Source organism: Sesamum indicum, linkage group LG1, assembly GCF_026168435.1.
Source record: "Sesamum indicum cultivar Baizhima isolate 11 linkage group LG1, ASM2616843v1, whole genome shotgun sequence".
NCBI lineage: Eukaryota > Viridiplantae > Streptophyta > Magnoliopsida > Lamiales > Pedaliaceae > Sesamum > Sesamum indicum.
The window spans coordinates 6357674-6372037 of record NC_142657.1 but is presented as its reverse complement, the minus strand read 5'-3'; the positions used below and the strand labels follow the sequence as shown (position 1 = coordinate 6372037).

Genomic DNA, 14364 nt, shown 5'->3' with positions numbered 1-14364 from the left:
AAAGGACACAGAAAACATAAATTTCAATTAATTCATAACAAAAATTTGCTAAACTTTCTATTTATCAAAATAATCATAACACCAAAATTTAAGGATAAAAAGATATTAGAAAGAAACAAAAAGGGTATTATTATAACATAGAAAATTACCCATTCCCTTATCCCCTCCAAATCGCTATTGAGAAACCCTCATCAAACCCCCCTCCTCCCCCGTCTCACCATGCTGTAAATCAAGAAAGTGAAAGTTCATGTGCGTTATATAAATTATGGCGTATCACTTGGCAGGGAGAAACCACTAGTTGAGCACTGTTGTATTGTACGATCTTGTTTTATTAATAAAACTTAATTTACCTGGAAAGTTCACTGATAAAATCATCGACACCGTCCTCTTCCCAGCAGAATGACATGTTCCCCCTCACATTCGTTTCTCCTTTCCTATGTTCCCTTTTCACCCAGAAAAACAGAGGGAAGAAAATCAAGAAAATGGCGTTTCGTTCACCAATCTGCATGCGTAGTCTCGGTGAAGGGGCTACGGTGGAGTGTGCCCTGGATGGGCGAGTCAAGAAGGCGAACGTGATGGGGCGTGATGGTGCCCCTGTGCAAGGCAGCGTCAGTAGGAGAAGAAACGGCGTAGGTTGGGTACAAGATAGAAAAATCCGAGAAAGAAAAGTCCACTGGTAAAAATACTCAAAATCATCTTACTCTTCCTTTCATTTCATTTCTTGAATTTTTGGTGAAGAGGGTTTCTTCAGTTCATTTCTTGAATTTTTGGTGAAAAGGGTTTCTCCATTTGATGGTGGATTTGATGTGGAGGAGTTTCAGAGGAGAGTTGAGAGTTGTAAAGAGAGTGCTTCTTTGAGGGAATAGTACCATGATTCCTTACAACTGTTTCAGGGATATGTAAGGGTGTATGCATCTATCTGTTTGTTGTTGGAAGAATGGTGTGTGAGGAAGGGGATTTTGCTGTCTATCTCTTTTATTCCCACTCTTTTTATCCTATTTGCAGTTATATGATGTATTTATTTGTTTTACTGGTAAAAGACAGACACATGCATGTTATCCCTTGACTTTTAGATTATTTCATTGTTGGTTCTATGGTGGTTAGTTGCATGCATATTACAAATTGAGGATTCGCAATGCTGATTGCTCTTAAAGTCTGAATTTGGGTGTTATTTGCTATAGTTCGACAAAATATCACTCACTTACAGAATTCTTCATACAGATTCAAAGTTATAACAATACAAGGTACTTAATTATTTACGAATATAATACTTTTACATGTGAAAATTGGAAATTATGTTATCAAGTCAGTACTATGTATTTTAAAAGAAAAAGCAAGTTAGTATTTCTATTTATTTTAATCATACTAAAATAGGACTGAATTTCACAAATGAACAATTTTATTAACTGAAATTTGAGGAGAATTTCGCATTATAATTTATCTAAGAATTTTATTAATATGGTTGATGAGTGTGCCATACTCTAGATCATAAGGGAAAGATCAAATCCTTGTTGAACCATTTTTTCGGTTATTCTGAATTCTGCTGCATGTATCATGCTTCGATGTCAAAATCATTGCTACTGCAATGTAGATGGTACATTTTTCTGGATAAGTCATATATCCGTAATTTATGCCATCCAGGTTATATATTTTACTCGTTGAAGTTAATTAATACTAGTTAATAATTGACAACTATTTTCGGAAGGTCTATATTTCAATGCAGTATGCCCATGCTAAAATTGTATATTAGAGATATTGAATCAGTGAGAACTATATAGCCTTCTTCTCTAATGAGAGCTCCTTGCCTTTTTCCTTTTTTCCATTTTCCAGTTCATATCTATGTCATTGTAATTTTACTTATACCCGTCTTTATTATGTAAGATATCTCGGGCATTCGATTAATCAGTACCTGTCCCAATTTCTGAATTCTGACCATTATTTTTCATTTCCTTTTATTTCATGATTTGTGAATATTTGTAGACATCTGTGGTTGGAACTTTGTGACCAATGCACTTTCAACTAATTGACTACTAACAATGCTGCATCTAAAGTACATGCTTATCGTACTAAAATTACTCAGAACAAAATATAGGACACAGTTCATTGGCATTTGAACCAGTTGGATCTAGAGGCACATGTTCGACAATGAACATAATTTCACCATACGATATTGTTGTAAAAATTAAACCTTCTTTGTTTATATGTTTTCACTTTCAATTTTCAGTTTTACCAAGAAATATGTGTCTTCAATTCTCTATTGTAAAATGATTTGATTTTTCCTATTTATATAGATTGTTTTTTGCCTATGTAAGCTAAACAAGCTATTGATGATCACAAAGTTGTTTGAATTATGTTTCTTCTATTTGTGTGCAATAGCTTTTTTTTATTGTTTGTACACAAACTCATGAGCTTTATTTTCATGTGGATACACCAAAGTTATTCACAAATTGAGAAAGAATGAACGCTGCTATTGGCGTAGGGAGAGATTGAGAACACAAGGTTAAGAATCCAAAGGAAGAGGGGCAAGTGGAAAAGTGTTACTCAAGTAAGAACTTTGAAACTCTTAACTCTCTCTTGTGCTTTTATGATGTGTAAATGAATTTTTCTGTAAAATTGCATTGAGTCTGCATTCTGTTGCTTGAGAATTAGAAGAATTGCAGAACTCAAAATCAAATTCTACTGCAACCTTTGAAATCTTATATTTCCATTGTGCATTAGGGCTGTTTAATTGGATTCTGCTGCACAATTGAATTGTGTTGCTGCAGAAGCTCAATTCTGCAGTAGCAGAATCACGAGAATTCTAATTGTGGTGCATCAAAATATTCCTCTTGGTTTGCTGCCTGTGATTTGTCATGAACAGCTAGATGATTTCTATCTCATGCTTCAATGTGATAAATGAAGTGATTCTAAAAGAGCTAGGATAGGAGGGGTGCTCAACATATTTCTGGGCTTCTCTTTGAAAGAACTGACGTAAATGATCTGATAGCATTTGCTTCTTGCAGGCTCTAAAGACATATTTTCTGCTTTGAAAGAGAATGCCGCAGAACTCAGTGGGGGTTTGGACTCCTTGAAGCATCAGGTCCGTATCTTCTTATCTTGTTCTGTATTTTATAGTGCACCTTAGTTGCACTAAGGAATTTTAGAGTTTGGTTATACATTAGGTGCATGCAGTTCAAATGTACTCACATAACATTTATTTCAGTTGTCTATGTATCTCGGAGAGATTATCCTTTTCTTAATCTATACTGACTTAGTGCTCTTTCAAGTTTCCCTCGGCCATTACTATAAAGGTTTACATTAAATTTATTTTCTTCCCTTGACTGGGATTTATTTATGTTTATTACAGATATCCATCCCACTGTACTAATTACATAGGTTAAATACAGTTATATAATGTTAATACAGATTGAGAAGTGAGAACAAAGAATTGATGACCGGTACTCATTTTCTAATAGCGTGGGAACTTCTGTATGTTCTAGCGTACATGCGGTATATTCTATTTTATATTTGCTGATGACCATATAGAAAGAATATGTATTGTTATAGGCTTACCATGAAATTTTGCTTATAGATTTCTTCATGGTATGATTTTTCTGCAAGTGTTCAACCAATTTCTTACAATATGGTTTAAGGTCATCTGCAATTTATTTTATATGCAAAAGCACTGTAAGTTTCATATTTACGTGGAGCATGAATATGCTAGAGCCAAAAGTTCCTCCATCAATAAACTAGTATCTGTTTTGTTAAAATCGAATTGTTTATTTACACTTGCTTGCTTTTTCCTTCCTTTTTCATTTTTGATTCTTGTTTGGTTAGGAAATTTTGAATGCGTCTTTCCTGTTTATGTCATTTTTCTATTTTGTTATTACTGATAATGCAAAGTTCTCTTTGTTTGTGCAGATAGCATATAACCTTCTATTCTCTCTTGTCATCGCTTTCATATCAGATCTTTGAGCACAGTACCAAACAAAGCGCCAGTCTTGTCCTAGGATGCTTCTTTTAGGCATGAATTTCATGAGATTGTATGATAAAACCTTACCTATTTGTTTGACACTGTACCTGTGTCTATGACATCATGAACCTTACTGGATCCAGTGCTTCTTCCAGGTGATGGTTGCTGGAAATGATACTGTAGTTGAAGGCTTTGTTGATTGTGTAAGGCTTCAATGGGTTGTACATTTGATTATGGTAGAAGATGTAAATGATGCAAATGAGGCACTGACAAGTACTTTGTCTAATGATATGAAAAGTGTTTGCTCATGTTTGGACGTCGGTTTTGCCAATAACGTTTTCTAGTTTTGGCTGGATAAGATCTTTCATGCAGCAGCATATCAGGTTGGTGATTAATCTTTCTGAAAGCTAATTTGACACCAGAGGTGGTATTGCAAGCTCCATCATCTAATTTTAATCATGCTCTTGACTGGAATGAAAACTTCCTGGTTGAAGGATCATGACTAGTCCTAAACTGATGTTGTGTCATACCCTATTTGTTCTCTGTGGATGAATTCTTTATAGAAAAATATTTGGTTTTTATGCAATCTCCAGAACCTACCTAGAAGTAGTTTTGAGTTCTTTCATCCTAAGAAAGTTAGGGATGGACGCAACATTTGATGGTATCATCTTGTTTTGAATTGGCTTCAACCTTTGGGAAAGTAGGTGTCTGCATCATGCAATTCTTATGTTGAGGATAGTTCCGTTTAATCACTTGGCTACATCTGGGCCTGAATAGTTGTTTTCTGTAGCATATACCAATCCTGAAGGTTGGTTTATGACTTGCTCCATTGGAGTGACTTGAAGTAATGGAAAGTTTGATAAGTGAACTTCAGCAAAAGTGAAGAGAGATATCAGTATTTTTTTTTGTGAAAGAAAATTTATTTTTCTTTCCTTTATTTTCTTCCTTTTGTTTCACTCTCTCCAATAAAAACTGAAGGATGGTTCTTGCTTGGAATTTGCGTTTCGTAACTGAAGGCTTTGAAACATGTTATGCATGTATTAAAACTTCTCTTATGGTTTTTGCTTCATTCCATTTTATTCAAACCTAAGGAGCTCTATTCCTGTATTCTCAAGTCTCGCGTGTACTAATTCGCTGCGAACTGTTTAACCAAAACCAATGGCTTGTCTCATCTGTTCTGCACCTTAATTAAATTATTAGATACCGACCTTTGAATTTTTAGAACATATTAAGTTGACCACTAGTGCTTCATTTGGTAAATGCTCTCCAGAACTTAAGTAAATATTGCTATAACAGGTGCTGAGTTTTCTCCCCTTATTTTTTCTTTCTTAAGTTGGTGTCTCCCTTGCTATACATGTACATTTGCATGTCATGCTTGAATCTTAAGGCTATACTATATCATCCCTTTCCTTAATAAAACAAGTGGCACCACCTTTATCTAAATTGATATTTGGTTGACCTTAAGTAGCTCTTAGATTGTTTTTCTATATCTATGTCCTTCGGCTGGCCATCAATTGCAGTTGTGTCTTTTCATGCAGAATGATGATGAGGATATGGTCTACATGTACAATGCTTATCTTCACAAGCAAATGGCATGCTTTCTTTCTCATCCACTTGCCAGAGACAAGGTTAGTTGATTATGATTTGTTTGCTGTCATGCATCAATCTTCATTGAATATTGAGAACTCATTTGGCTTAAATGTTTTAGCTTCTTCAAATGTGGTACAAGTTTGTAGTTTTATCGTATGTTTTATTTATGTTTCTGATTCATGCGATTGATAACCAAAAGGGTGCAAGTTACTGAAGTTAGGGCTGATTGTCAAGTGGAGAATAATAGAGTTGGGGGTCATGTGGTCACTGGTAAACAAATTCCCTCCAGGTTCTGTAGGAAGTTCCAATAATGCTGGTATTGTAATGATCCTCTTGGATAAAAAACATCCATGTTACCCTTAACATGTATATATTAAGGTGGACTTGGATTACTAGAAGAAGATGAAGTAAGAAACAGAGACTTGTGAAAGAGTAGGCTGACGTTGATATAGCGCGAAGACTTAATTAAGATGTTATTTTGCAATTTAAGAATGGTACTAGCACACTGATTAGGACATGCAATTTAATGAGTACTAGTGAGTCGTCTTTGAGGGAGGGGTTGACTGAGACGATTCATGATGGAAAAAAGAATCTCCATGTCAACATAGAATTCGTATTAGGCAATGAAATAAATTTTGGGGTAGCAAGTTGAGTTGGTTTGCAACTCTATAAAAGTCCATTATCATTTTATTTACGTTTATTTGGTCTACATCAATTAATGGTCTATGTATTCAGTTTCTTGGTAGTTGTGAATGTGACAGTAGGCCGCTTTCATGTTGAAGCTACTAGATAGGTTGTGGGAACCTTATTGTCATGAGAGAGCTTATTTGTTACTTTCAAATGAGTTCTCATGTCTATTTTTGTGTTTTCGAGATACTTCACATAAAAAGGATAATTACATAGTCATCCTTTGAGATTTGACATAATTACAGATTCAATGATTACATACTATTGTCAGTTATATTTTTCCTATATATTTCCCTGCTGGTCGAACTTCTATCCCAGAAATGTTGATTTCATCATAAAAATGCTTGGAAAAGTTGATTTTGCCCCTGCATGTTCTTTTAATCACCGTCAGAGTGTTTTGGACCAAAACTGTTTTATTCTTGTGTATACTTGGTCATGTGAGGGTTCTGGGTAAGATCATGAAAGAACTTTTTAAGGGGCGTGACTGCATGTAATTTTATCTTTTCCACTTTCCTTTTGAGTTTCTTGTTTTCTTTGTCATTTCACCCTTTCATTTTCATTTCTGGTCTAGTTGTTTGCAATTATTTATTTTTTTTTGTGGGGGGGGGGGGATGAGCACAATGAAGGAAGAGGGGTTTAAATAGAGTTTTTACATAATTCTCATTGAAGATTGATGTAATTACAGAAAGGCCATCTAAACTCTCCCTTTATGTTTGACATAAATATGAGAAAGAACCTCTAGGGATAGTTTGGACACTCAATTTGATATTTTGGTTATTTTTTCCTTTTCTTTGGATGAATAATTCACGTCAAGGTCATTTCAAATGAAATCATCTGCTTTTGGTGCAGTCTTTGACCGGGGGTGTTGGTGTAATTATTAAATAACGAGTCTTTCTAAATTATGGCAAGCCTTAGGGTTGTTTAATTAATTTTTCATTTATAACTTGGCATGTCTTGATTTGTTGTGTAGGACCAAATATACACCTCTTAAAGCAAGTCCATGACAAAGTATGTATAGCTGAGGTAGGAATGTCATCTGATTTCTGGTCGAATACCAAGAGATGCAATTGATAATGCCATATTTACTAGTCAATTAAATGAGATATAGTTTTTGGGATTGAAAGCTACGTCAGTGAACAGCAGTTGGGAAAGTCAGGAACTTGTATTATGGACAAAGCTAGAGGAAGATGTCTACCCAAAATCATCTAGCATGAGGTACTTTAGGATTTGAGTCTTCGTGGCTTAACTTTGGAATGGTCCTTGATCTCATGAGTGGAAAGAGGATTCCTGCAATGGACTAATGTTAGTTTGGGATGAGGCTAGGGCAAGGCTTTATTGAGTAGAAATTTAAACAATAATAATGCAAAAGTTTTTCGTTCATATAAAATGATACAGCTTTTGCTTTGCTGTAACTTCAGTGTGCTTTATAAGAATGCTAAGTATACAATAATTGCTGACATTGCTTCTTTGATTGAAAAATAATTTGACGGGTAAATGAAGCAAAAGAGAAGGCTATTGCTATGCTTAGTCCATACCACCCTACTGCCACACAATCAGATGATTGAAGGCAGTGGCCATCCTCAAGAAACTTACGAAACTGTGCGGGAACCTTTTGTCTCCCTTTTGGAGTTTGTGAGTGAAATTTATCAGGACTGCATGCTATTTCCTCTTGCAAATGCCACATGTGAATTTCTAAGCGAGCCACTTTCCAGCATGTGAAGTGGTATCTTTTGTGCATGGTTATTTGTAACTGGTCAATTTTTAGATAATACAAAAGTTTCCATAAATCGATAAGCGGCTGAAGGTGGAGACTGAAAAAGTTGTTGTGACTCCACGTAATTACTGGCCATATTTTCATTGTTTTGAGACATTTCTCTTAATTTACTGAATGATCATGGGTGTCAAAGTTCTCAACTTGATTTCTACTGTATTGCTTCCATTTCATTCATGATATTGCCTTGATGTGGGCCTAATGTTCTGTTCTCATATTTACATTATACCGAACCTGTTAGTACACTGATGCTGGGTCATATGGAAACTGTTTGGCGATGCGATCACCACATTTTGGTTTTGCAAAACTAATGTTTATTCCCAAAAATTATAATATATGTATTTTTTAGGTCATTTTGATTGGATCCTAGTAAATAATCTTCCTGTTTGGTTTGATTAGATCTTGGTCATAGAATCTTCCTGCCAGTCATCGAATTAATCATCCATATAGATATGTTTAAATCTTTGCAGAAAGGAATTGAATGACCTCTAACCAGTGTAGTCAATAAAGCGCCATGGCGCCCCTCGCGCCATACGGCGCCAATGGCGTGCGCCTTCTCCATGGCTTCTCCATCGTGCACGCCTGGGCGCCATTTTGGCATTGCCAGGGCCTGGGCGGCCGGCTCCTAGCTAGGCTGCCCAAGCCCATGAAATAAAAGAAACCCTATTAAAAAAGGAATTTCATCAAATTATATGTACTTTGCATGCATGGGTAACTATCATTCTTGACTCTTCTTTATTCACTTCTCTCTTCTTCCTCTGCCAATGCATCTTTTTCTCAATTCTTCTCTTCTTCTTCTCTTCCATAGTAATGTGCCGCTGCTGTTCACCGTTTATTTATGGGAAGACTTTTTTTCTAAATTCATGAAGTGTAAATCTTTGGCATGTACAGCAGTACAAGCTCTAATTATGCCGATTGAATCATTGAATTTGATGTGATTTTATTAATGTCTAAGTGCTTTAGTTGTTTTATTAGTGTTCTTTTTGGGATGATTAATTACAATATTTTATTGTATGTTTATGTCGGTATTTATTATGGACTCATAGACTTCCACATTTAGATTATCAAAGTTAAGAGCATACCGTATTTTGTATGTCTTATTTAACTCCTTATAACTTAATCTAGTCAAAATAATACTAATTATATAAATGTATAGGTTATTTCTTATATTTGCGTCATCCTACGAAAGGCGCGCGCTGCACCGTTTGCCATGCCTTCAGGAGCCCTTGACGCCATTGTGTGCCGTGCGCTACTGACTACTATGGTTTACTCGATTGGATTCTGTGTGCACAATGACAAGAGGGCCTGTAGCTGTTCTGATTGCGAGGTAATTATGTTAGAATGAGCAGTTTCACATGTGCAATTTTCACTTGTTCAGTTTGAAGGATATTAAGATTCAAACCAGTTCACTAAATAGTTTTCATCCATTTAGAGTTCCTCTTTAGTTTCCAATGTGGTAATGCAACCAAGCTATGATTTCACTTATGCTGTACTCGTCCTTATCACTTTAGGTTCTTGTAACTTATCAACAAAAAAGTTTAATATTTTTGTTTGCAACAATGTGATTTATCGCAGAAACCTCTTTGGAAGAAACGGTAAACTTAATCCGTGGCTGGAGAGGGGGCAAATTGATTCCATATTTAGGATAAACTACACTCATCCGTGGATTGAAGGAGATGATAAGAGGGCATCAAGAGCAATCATGATTCAGGTGCCTAATGTCTTGTTGCCGAATGTCCAACTCATTATTCACTTGATATGCCTATTACATAAACTGATTTTTGTTTCTTCCACTATCCGAATTCAAGAATGCCAGGAACACTTGTTCATGGAAATCATGCTTACAGTAACGGCCATATGATTGGGCACATCACTGCTGGAATTGAGTATCGTTGGCCATTTTGGCCAAAATGGGATGGAACAACTCGAATTATTTTTTAGGTGCATTTCTGTAATTTATGGTTTCAATTAACAGTTGTGCTCTCGTGTTCCTCATTTTTGGGGCTACCTTGAGTTTATGTTGCCAGTTCAAGTGACCATTCTTGTGCTTTAACTCTTGATTTTGGGTTGAAAGTTTATTAATTGCATTGCCTTTGTGGAATAGTTTGGTATTTAGTTTGAATAGGTTGCAATTCCTCAAATATATCTCGATCTAACTGTCTTTCATATATTGGTAAAATATAAAAGGACCTTCATATTGACGGATAAATGATATAAAGTATGACAATAAGAACAAAAAAGGTTGAAATTCAAAATTTTGAGCAGCTTTTGAAGCAAGAATATCTAATCAGTCTATAACAACAAACTTGCTTCGAGCTTTTCTCTCCTACCATTCTTTGATGATAAGGAAGTGCTTCCTCTAGAATAAAAAAGGTTCAAGCACTTCAATTAGTAGACGAGTTGGTTAGAGTGTTACCAAGCACGAGACACGCGTTAGGTCAAATAGCTCTCCACACTCACTCATCGTCGAAATTATGTGTTCAAGACTTTCTTTGTTGTTTGTTTCAAGAACTCAACAAAAGAATTTTGCAACTGGATTTGGCTTATTTTGATGCATCTATTTCTGCAAAATTTTGCTGAAGAATAAGTTGATTCAGCAGCAAAATTTGCTCATTATGCTGCAAAATGAGGCTGATCGTGCAAAGTGTGCTGATTGAACTCAGCTTCCAATTTGCTCATGTGATTTAATTTTTCTTATTTATATGGATTTTTTTTGGCCTATGTAAGCTAAACAAGTAGTTGGTGATCACAAAGCTGTTTAAATTATGATCCTTCTATTTCTGTAGTGTTGCTTTTGTTTCTTTTTTGTACACAAACTCATGAACTTTCTTTTCATGTGGATACGCCAAAGTTATTCACAAATGGGGAAAGAGTGAATGCCGCTTGTGGCATAGGGAGAGATTTAAAACCGAAGGTTGAGAATCCTAAGGAAGAGGGGCAAGTGGAAAAGTGTTACTAAAGTAAGATTCTTGAAGCTCTTAACATTCTCTTGTGCTTGTGTGATTTATAAATGAATTTTTCTGTAAAATTGCATTGAGTCTGCATTCTGTTGCTCGAGAATTAGAAGAATTGCAGAATTCAAAATCAAATTCTACTACAACCTTTGAAATGTTATATTTCCATTGTGCATTAGGGATGTTTAATTAGATTCTGTTGCACAATTGAATTGTGTTGCTGCAGAAGAACAATTCTGCAGTAGCAGAATCACGAGAATTCTAATTATGGTGCATCAAAATATGCAGTAGATTTTCGTTTCCACAGTAGAAATTTTGCTGTTTGCTAATTATGTCTGCTACATACTGTTGTGCCGCAACAACCATTTTGTAAATGTTAGGGTTTCTTATATGGTTGTCTTGTCTTCTATTTTTTTTTTCAGATTACTAGAACGGATTTTCTAAAGATGCAATGGGAGATAAGCTTAAGAGAATTCGAACGGCAAAAAGAAAATCCGGAAAAAAAGAGCAAAAGGAAAAAAAAAAACAAAAATCCAACAAGAAAAGAACAAAAAGAAAAAAAAAGAAAAAGAGATCAGTATTCGCAAAAAAAAAAAAGAGATAGAAAAGCGATCCCCATTGAGTTTTGATAACGTAAGTGTTGATGGGAAATGTCGAGCTTTCTCCATTGTTGGAATATCCTTTCGCAGTGGAGTATCTCTGAAATTTGAGTTCTTGATCCAATTGCATTTTAGGATATTATTAAATTACAAGTTTGAGAAGAAGGGGTCAATAATATATCCATACATATCCTTGATAAGAAGTACGGGACTCGTTCCTGATTTTTCTTGAATCATGTGAACTAGGGTGTTTCCATATCGCTAATAGATCTCACAGCTCGTGTTATTTCTTGTTATCTTTAGTGGTGAGCCAACTGTGGGGAAATAAAGCCAGCAACATTAGTCTTGCAACTTAACACCAAGAAAGGGCAGGTATTTGGTACATTTGATCTTTGATGTCTTATGGAATACTTCCTTCTGTTCTATGCATTGGGTAACTTGCTCCAAAGAACTTTTTCTATTGCTTTCTTTCCTTGTAGCTTAGTTATTCTAAAATACCAGATCAACTTCCGATGCACTGACCTCAGCACTCTTTACCACTTTCTTCTCGAAAGAAGTTCTGAGTTGTTTTGACAGTGATAAATAATGAGGCCATTATACAACTTGTTTCATAAGCAACAATTAAAAAATCCAATATAAGGAATTGTAGAAATTGAAATTGGTAGATTAGTTTACTATCTCATGTTTAGGATTGCGTTCTTTGTGTTATGAAGGTCTATTGTATGATTTATTGGAAAAGTGATGTGGGTTATGTCCTAGCTATGGTATTATGGACGACGTTAGTATTATTCGTGAGCCGGCTGTTGCTAAATGATTTTTGATGCTACTTCAATATTTTTGGTAAATGTGGTTAAATGTTAATGGCAGTGTCCACCTGTATCTATTGGTTTATTGTAATTTCGTCAATGCAGGAAAAGTCGATTTGATCATGAACATTGTTGAGCGTAAAAGTGGAGGAACTTATACGTAACGGGGGTTTCTAGTGTAGTTTACTCGATCGGATTCTGTGTGCACAATAAGAAGCGGGCCTGTAGCTGTTCTGATTGTGAGGTAATTATGTTAGAATGAGCAGTTTCACGTGTGCAATTTTCAGTTGTTCAATATTAAGATTCAACCAGCTTACTAAATAGTTTTCATCCATTTAGAGTTCCTCTTTATTTTCCAATGTGGTAATGCAACCAAGCTATGATTTCACTTATGTTGTACTCGTCGTTATTACTTTAGGTTCTTGTAACTTATCAACAAAAAATGTTTAATATTTTTGTTTGCAGCAATGTGATTTATCGAAGAAACCTCTTTGGAAGAAACGGTACACTTAATCCATGGCTGGAGAGGGGGCAAATTGATTCCACATTTAGGATAAACTACACTCATATGTATGAACAAAATTTATAATTTTGATAATTTTAGTAATTTATACTAACTGTCGAACACTAGTTTAATTGGTATAAGTAGAGATAATAAATTTTGTTCGTACATATATAGAAGCATCATATGGAAGTATATTAATTTAGTTTGAGTAAGGATTACATCCTTCAGCGATCATATCCATATAGAAGTGAGTATTAATTTAGTTTGTGTAGGGATTACATCTTTTGTTGATCGTACTTAATGTATCGGCAAGTTTTAACTAGTTGCAAATAGGATTATATATATTTCTTGTTGATGTGCATAGTGATAAATTAAATCAAATTGTTCGCGATTGCATTTCAGATTGATGAATAAATGTATAATGCGATTATATTAATATAAGAAGACTAACATGAATTGTGATCGCATGTTAACGTTTATAATATCTATAAAAGCATATTAATAATTGCTATATTCTTGAATATTAACGAGGAATAAGTTGTGTGATTATTTCCTGTAACATATAATGAAGAATTCATGTAAAATAATTCAGAAAACTAGTTTAGTACTGCATACAATAGCGTTATTACAAAACTAAAACAATATAAAATAAAATTAATGGATGCAATCAGTATCATCAACGGATGGATACTGCAACTTAATTGCTTTCATATTAATCATGGACCACAAAATGTCCAAATACATGAATCAATTGCATATAGTAACAATGACAAGAATAGTATAATTAACATTCAGAATTTGCTACAATTATATTTCAGTAAATCTAAATAAGAGATAAAATCTGTAGACCACATTATTAACGTTTAATTAATATAGATTTTGTCATTATAATATATATTTTTTCATATATAGTAAGTTGACGAATTAATGAGAATAGTTAAACTCACTCTATTTTACTCAAAAGCAAATCATACGTTAGATATGGATAATCACTAAGTACTTTGTCATTATCTTTTAATTTTTCATAATTTGTTTCTCATTCGATATAGTAAAATTACTCATTATACACCTCAAGAATAATTTTTTTTTCAAAAAATAATTATCGATTGATTTATTGCATCTCTTATGGTACCTGCATGGTGTAGATTTTGACATCTTAATTATGATTACTATTTGTATTATCTTTTTACGACATCTTTGCAACAATTAATGATTCTTTTTCTGTTTCGTAAATACAGTAAAAAATACAGTAATTTTAATAGAGCCTTACTAATGATTTATTTGAATTGTTATATAGTAAGTGGATAGGGATAGGGGTGAAGTTATTACTATGCATGGCTTGATTTGTTCCACATTGTGTGTACGTATGTATGTATAAATACCCCCCTACACATCCTATTTTTCTTCACGTTCGAACAATTGTCTAGGTAATTTCTTTCGCATCAATGAAACTTGTTCGTGATTCTCTCTAGAGCCCACAAATGTTTGAAGTTTTTCTAC

At 34.5% G+C, this 14364-nt stretch overlaps 1 long non-coding RNA gene across 4 annotated transcripts; it reads left to right on the top strand.

Moving 5' to 3' along the window:
- Window positions 1–388: 388 nt before the first annotated feature.
- On the top strand, window positions 389–10732 carry LOC148789418 (uncharacterized). 4 transcript variants are annotated; one of them, XR_016063921.1, is made up of 10 exons: window positions 389–676; window positions 2437–2545; window positions 3003–3079; window positions 3901–4022; window positions 4108–4335; window positions 5491–5580; window positions 7200–7252; window positions 9157–9327; window positions 9576–9711; window positions 9809–10732. It is a non-coding gene; the product is annotated as an uncharacterized LOC148789418 (long non-coding RNA). The 4 variants fall into 4 exon arrangements; XR_016063930.1 differs by lacking the exon at window positions 7200–7252 and having other exon boundaries at window positions 3947–4022; window positions 9809–10728; XR_016063925.1 differs by lacking the exon at window positions 7200–7252 and having other exon boundaries at window positions 9809–10725.
- The last annotated feature ends 3632 nt before the right edge of the window (window positions 10733–14364 follow it).